Consider the following 7,800-nt stretch of genomic DNA (forward strand, 5'->3'; position numbering starts at 1 on the left):
TGGTCTGTTCCAAAAGGGAATGGGGGAGGGGTTTATATATTAGTAGAAATTAAACACTCAAAAAAGGAAAATCATCAATCAAACACAAGAAAGGAAAGAACATCACATGCAATCGGAAATCAGTAAGGAAAAGAGAAAAATTCTCAAACCCTAATTTTTTAGGAAAAGTGAATATCAACATAATATTCACGAAAATAGCAACATAGGACGAATATAGACATGATAACACTTAAAATCAAAGATTTGAACCAATTTTGTTTCAATCTAAAGAGATCTAAAAATCTTAGTTTTAGGGTAAGTAAGAATCAACAGAAATACATACAGATTCGCACCCATAATAGAACAAAGGATGAACATAAATAGAATAGCAGAAAGGTCAACGATTTGAACCGATTTTGGTTCGATCTTTAAGAGATCTGCTTGTCATTTTTAGGCAAGCAATGTAGAGGTGTAACCAGTACCAAGAGGAGGCCTTGTATGGCAATTAGTAGCAGTTAAATCCCATATCTGTTGGGATTAGGAGAAGGATTTGAGTGGAAGACGGCTAGGGTTTAATTGAAGAAGAAGAGGGATGAGAGCATATGAGGGCGGCGGGTTGGATGAAATGGCTAGGGTTTGGGGGGTTTGGTTAGTTAAAAAGGGGAGAAAGAATGTGGTTCGTTTATCTTGAAAGATCAACGACTGGATTTAAAAAATGAACGGGGCGAGTTAAAATAAAACGGTTACTAATCAGGTTGTAGGATTGGATTAATTTATTTGGGCTGGGAGTTATTTGGGCTAGGGTATTAAGTGTTGGGTAGTTTTAGGTTTCGAATTTGGTTTTAAAAAATGGGCTATTATTTAAATACACGAAATTTAATAAAATAATTTATAAAAATGCTTTAATAAATAGATAAAAATGTTGTTTGTGCAATAAAATAATTAACAACAATAAATTAGAATTATAAAAATATAGAAGTCTATTTTGACACAAATAATATAGATAAAAAGCAATTATATAGGAATATAGGCTATTATTGCAAAATTAGGTAATTAGCCTAAAAATGCAAATGTAATTATAATAAATGAAATAAAATATTTAAAAATATAAATGATGAGTTTGGAAGATTAAATCATCATAAAAATAATTTGAAGGATAATTATTAGTTATTTATACAATAAAATGCAGAAAGAAATTGATTTAAAACCTTTAGAAATTATGAAAAATTATGTAAAATGCTTGTATATGTTTATAAACTAAATGATGATGAAAATATACTATTTTGCAAGTATATATATACAATTAAAAATATGAGAAAAAAATTGGGTATCAACAGCTGCCCCTCTTTACCCGAGAATGATGAAAGAATTATTGGGCAAAGAAATGATGACCGATTTTGACCGAATGGGATGATTTTAAAAAATAGAGGCTGAACTCCGGTTTCTGAGTTGCCTACATATCCCTGATTTTACAGGAATCAGGTCATGTGTAGTTCTTGATCCAACCGTGAACGAAACCAATGGAGTTGTTATAGAAATGGTTGTACGTTTCGGAAAAGGTTCTTTTGGGAAGTATAGTATCGGATGGATTTATGCGAAGTTATGATTGTGAATCTGAAACGTAGCGGATGTGTTATAATGCAAGTATCTGAATAGCTATAGAGTAAGAAGTGGGAATTGATGATGGTCAGTTACGTTTAAAACATTTGCAGAATGTGAACACTATGAATAAAAACCTGAGCGAAGATTGCTCCTGTTTGAAGAACGGTTACTTCCTGGGTTACCTGTAAAACTTAAAACACGATGCATACAAATATATATGGGTTATTGCAAGAATTTAAACATGATTGCGATAATTTAAACATGATGCAAATTCCCTTTGGACCATGAAAGCTATCTTTGGACGATGGGGATAATGTCCTTAGAATTGCGTGATAAGGGATTCGCAAGACATGAAATGATGTTCTCGGGCCATGAAAATGGTGCCTCTGAACTATGACGCATTTGAATAATGATGTGCAATATTGAGATATCCTCAGGCCATGGCATGGTGTCTTCCAGCTATGAGGATGATGCCTTCGGACTATGACGCCTTTGGGCAGAATGGCGATGTTTCAGCCCATGAGATGCAAAGACATGATATGGGATATATGAGAAGCTAAACAAGACAGAGCTTAGTCTTGCATTGGGGTAGATCTTAGCTCCAGGAAGGCGAAATAATGCTAGATTTCAAGTAGCATAGCATTCGGTATTAGGCAAGGAAATGCAGAGCTTAGCCTTATTCAGTTAGGGAGGCAATGCTTAGCCTCATGCAAAGTAGGAGACAGGGCTTAGTCTCATGCAGGGAAAGGCAATGCTTAGCCTTATGCAATTAAGGAGGCAGGGCTTAGCCTCATGCAAAATGGGAGACAGTGCTTAGTCTCATGCAAGAAAGGGAGACAGTGCTTAGTCTCATGCAGGGGAAGGCAGTGCTTAGCCTTATGCAAGAAAGGGAGACAATTCTTAGTCTCATGTAGGGAAAGGCAGTGCTTAGCCTTATGCAATTGCGGAGGCAGGGCTTAGCATTTGAGGAGGAAGACCAGGAAAAAACTTCATTTATCACCAAGTATAAAACATATTGTTATAATGTAATGCCCTTCAGGCTAAAAAATGTAGGAGCTACGTACCAACGCTAGTAAATAAAATGCTTGAAGAACAAATAGGTAAATCAATGGAAGTTTATCGATGACATGCTAGTTAAGTCCCTGCGACCCCGAGAAATGTGCTTTCGGGGTTGGTTCGGGCAAATTCCTGGGCTTCATGGTGTCGAATCGGGGAATCGGGATCAACCCCGATAAAATCAAGGCTATCGAAGGCATCACCATTGTGGACAGTGTAAAAGTTGTGCAGAGGCTAACTGGACGGATAGATGCTTTAGGCTGTTTCATCTCGAGGTCGTCGGATCGAAACCATAGATTTTTCTCTCTACTCAAAAAGAAGAACGATTTCGCCTAGACCCCAGAATGCCAACAGGCATTAGAGGCATTAAAGCTTTACCTATCGAGCCCGCCATCGCTTTACACTCCAAAGGCAGATGAGAAACTTTACTTGTACTTGGTAGTATCGAAAATCGCGGCAAGTGGTATCTTGGTTCAAGAAGAGCAAGGTACGGAATTTCCCATTTATTATGTATGTCGAACCTTAGGTGAAGAAAAAACTAGATATCCACACTTAGAGAAATTTGCACTTGCACAGATAAGCGCTTCTAGAAAGTTAAAACCATACTTTCAATGTCACCCCATATGCGTGTTAACCACTTACCCATTTCGTAATATTTTGCACAAGCCCAAACTGTCGGGCCGGTTGGCCAAATGGTCCATCGAACTCAGTGGTTATGATATTGAGTATCTACCCCGAACGGCCATCAAGTCTCAAATTCTAGCGGACTTCGTGGTCGATTTCACGCCAACCCTCGTACCCGAAGTTGAAAAGGAACTCTTGTTAAAATCGGGCACATCATCGGGGGTATGGACCCTTTTCACAGACGGTGCTTCGAATGTGAAGGGGTCCGGGCTAGGCATCATTTTGAAGCCGCCCACGGGTAGCACTATTAGGCAATCTATCAAAAATTCTAGGTTGACTAACAATGAGGTTGAGTACGAGGACATGATTGCAGGTCTCGAGCTAGCTAAAATCTTGGGAGCAGAAGTCATTGAATCCAAGTATGACTCTTTACTGGTGGTGAACCAAGTAAACAAAACCTTCGAAATCCGAGAAGATAAAATGCAAAAGGTATTTGGATAAGCTACAGGTAATTTTGCACCGTTTCAAGGAATGGAATTTACAGCTGTACCTCAATAACAAAACAGTAAGGCTAATTCTTGCAAATTAGGTGTCATCGGTCGAGGAAGACGAGATCAGCTCGGGGACTGTCATCCAACTCTCGAGATCTGTGATCGACGAAGGCCATGCCAAGATAAACTCTACAAGCTTAACCTAGGATTGGAGGAATAAATATATTGAATACTTGAAGAACGGAAAGCTCCCATCGAACCCTAAAGAGCCGAGGGCCCTACGAACCAAAGTTTCTCAGTTCACATTGGCTGAAGATGGAACATTATATAGAAGGATATTCGATGGACCATTGGCAGTATGTTTAGGACTAGGAGAAACCAATTATGTTTTACGAGAGGTCCATGAAGGCACTTGTGGTAACCACTCTGGCGCCGAATCATTGATTCACAAAATAGTTAGAGCAGGATACTACTGGGATAGCATGGAAATAGACACTAAGGAGTTTGTTCGAAAATGCGATAAATGTCAAAGATTTGCACCAATGATCAATCAGCTCGGAGAAAAACTTCATTGAGGCCTATCCTCATAGCCATTCATGAAATGGGGGTTGGATATCGTCGGCCCTCTAATATCGGCCCCAAGTAAAGCTAAGTTCATTTTATTTATGATTGACTATTTTTCTAAATGGGTTGAAGCACAAGCGTTCGAGAAAGTGAGAGAGAAAGAGGTTATAGACTTCATCTGGGATCACATCGTATGTCGATTTGGGATACCCACCGAAATAGTGTGACAATGGAAATAATGTATCGGCAGCAAAGTAACAAAATTCCTCGAAGACCACAAAATAAAAAGGATATTATCAACGTTGTATCACCCTAGTGGGAACAGACAGGCCGAATCAACGAGACTATCATTCAAAACTTAAAGAAAATGTTGAACGACACTAAGGGAAAGTGGAGAGAAATTCTACCCAAAGTCCTTTGGGCATATCGAACAACATCAAAGTCTAGTACAGGGGCAACCCCGTTCTCCCTAGTATATGGCTCTGAGGCCTTGATTCCAGTCAAAGTCGGGGAACACAACGCCAGATTTTGACATACAATGGAAGAATCAAATCACGAGACTATGAATACTAACCTCAAACTATTGGATGAAAAACGAGAAGTTGCACTCGTTCGGATGGCTACGAAAAACCAAAGAATCGAGAGATATTATAATAGAAGAACCAACATTTGCCACTTAAGAATTGGGGACTTAGTTCTGAGGAAAGTCACCCTAAATACTTGAGACCCAAACGAAGGGAAACTAGGCCCGAATTAGCAGGGACCATATCGAGTCCTCGGTGTCATCTGAAAGGAATCTTACAAACTTGGCACAATGGAGGGCGAACAATTGTCAAACAACTGGAATATGTCACTCCTCAAACAATATTATTACTAAGGTATGACTTTCTCCCTTTACATTTGTATTTGATACTAACTTATTGCATGTGTTCGATCGAAGATGTCAAAAAACTCTTCAACACGAGGACCTTAGGTTTTAAAGCACGTGTTGCACTCTTTTTCCCTTAGATCAGGTTTTATCCCAAATGGGTTTTTCTGGCGAGGTTTTTAACGAGGCAACAATTATGTACTACCTGAGGAAAATTCAACAGTATCCAAGGCTTCTCTACAATCAACCTGGAATACTGGGGGCATTACCCTCGGATGTTATATCTTCGAGGAAAGTACATCATGTCAAAGGGTCTCGATAGGGAAACTTTGTAATGGGCCAAACGGTCGAATGAACCGTGTCCATATAGATTAGGCTCGCCTGATGGCAAAACATGTATGCATGTATACATTATTCCAAGAAGAATTCTTTCTATATCAAACATCTTTTATCTCAAAAAAAATTTTCTACTATACGAGCTCCATACTTATGATTTTGTGAGAAATGGCTCAAGGGCCAAGCGCAAATATGCCTCGAACACTTGAGGACTATCATCGACAATTGACATATTCGAGTTATCTAAACTCGAATTCATAAGACCTCAAAGAGGCACCCCTCGATCTATAGGCCAAGGCCATCATTCTCGGGGACTAACACTTGTTATTGGGGAATAAGACCAAGAGGCATACCCAAAGGCTACGACCAAATTAATGTGGCTCGGGGACTCATCATTATTCGACACAAACCCTAAAGGGCCTATTCTTCAAGTTCAAACCTTGTTCGAACTCGACTGTGGTGACTTTGAGGAAGCCACCCAAAACTAAAATCTCGAACGCACCGTTCAAAGCATAAGATTGTGCTAAAGTTTTACAAGGCAAAAAACGTGTTTGTAGATAAAAATTGAGAAGGCATTAAAAAGGTAAAAATTTCTTTATATATATGGGCAAAAATATGTACAAGGGATCGACAGGGGTCTTACGAAAGAAAAAAAGGAAAAATAAAATCCTAACTATGCCCGGGGCTGGTTTCTCCCTCCGGGGCAGCCTCTCCTTCGGGCCCCTCATTGTTATCAGACCCACCTTAGCTGCCTTCATCATCATCGAAGGAGATAAGCAACCTGGCATCAGCTTCAAGCGCCTTAGCTTGAGCTATCTCTTTGGAGAGGTCAAAACTTCGAGCATGGATTACCTCGAAGGTCTCCCTTTGGGATTGACACTTCGCCAAGTCATAGCTCTATCTCTCTAGATCAGAAGCCTCCCTTAGTTACATTGAGCAGCCTTGGCATCGGCCAGGTACACGTCTATGGACTTGTCAGTTATGATCTTCGTCTTCTCGACCTTCACCTTGGCCTCAGCAAGCTCGGCTTCAAGCTCCTCGATCCTTTTGGCCTAGGCTGAGCTTTTCTCTTTAATGCCCCAAAGTTGGACCTCGACCGATGACAGTTTGGCAAAGGTAGCCTATTTATCCACATCAAGGTAGTCCATATTCTCCTTCCACTGATCACAATCAACTTTGATTTGATCGAATTCCACTCGGAGCAGCTCGATCCTTTCCAAATTTTGATGCAACTGAGATATTGAAGTATTAGCCTCCACAGTTGGATTGAGACCGTATTCTTTCAAAAGGATAGTTACCTGCTCATCTAGCTCGACCTCTTCCTTACGAGCCTGGTCCAAGTCTGCTCGGAGGTCCATAATCTCCTCTTCTTTCTGCACATAGAGGCGTTTGAGGGCGTCTCTCTCCTCCATAAGCGTTTTGAGATCGGCCTCACACCGGTTCAACTTGGATTGGGATTTGGTCAATGTTTCCCGATGAAGCATTAAAGCCTATGGATAAAGGAAAGAAATCAGGCAGAAAGAAATAAAAGCAAACGTAATAATGGGGGTTGAAGTTTACCTGGTTTAGGAGACGCTGGGCCTCATCAAAAATGACAATTGCATCTAGGTCGAAAACATCATCGACCCCAGCAAGGCAGCCATGGAATATGTCTTCCCTATCATGGGGCATTCCCACATCGGGGGTCTCTATAGATCGAGCCTCCTGAAATTGCTATTCAGAAAATTTAGGGCCGGGCGGTGAATCATCAGTATTGTTTGCCCTAAGCAAGTCATTTGGGCACTCTCTCCCTTCTGAAGAGCCCTAGAACTGGACCCTTCGGGCACACTCACCGGTTTCATCATGATAGGAAATATCTTCGGCCCCCGATGACTCAAGGACTTTGCTCGGAGAACCTTCCGAAATCTCATCTGTTTGAGAGTGAGTCTTCTCGACCATCATCGGCCTAGTTGCTTTTGAAGCTTCGAAGCTCCCCCTCTTTCGAGGTACCAGCTCACAATCGGCATCCTCTCCCTCCTCTTCTTCATCTCATAGCTTTTGGGCTACGTCGGCAGATAGAGCGGCAGAGTCGTCCTTTGACTTACGAGCCTTACTCTTCTTAGGCTTCAGGGTATCAGAAGGTAAGGTCCTTCCCTTTTCTTATCCTTAAACGGTTTGGGAGCCACCTCTTCCTCAGGCGGGGCCAGCCTTATTTCAGCAACACCCTCGTTACCTGCATTAAAAGGAGTCAAATATAAGTAAAAAGAAATGTTTCACAAAAAGGCATTGAAAGCATACATG

Source organism: Nicotiana tabacum, chromosome 18 (genome assembly GCF_000715075.1).
Source record: "Nicotiana tabacum cultivar K326 chromosome 18, ASM71507v2, whole genome shotgun sequence".
NCBI lineage: Eukaryota > Viridiplantae > Streptophyta > Magnoliopsida > Solanales > Solanaceae > Nicotiana > Nicotiana tabacum.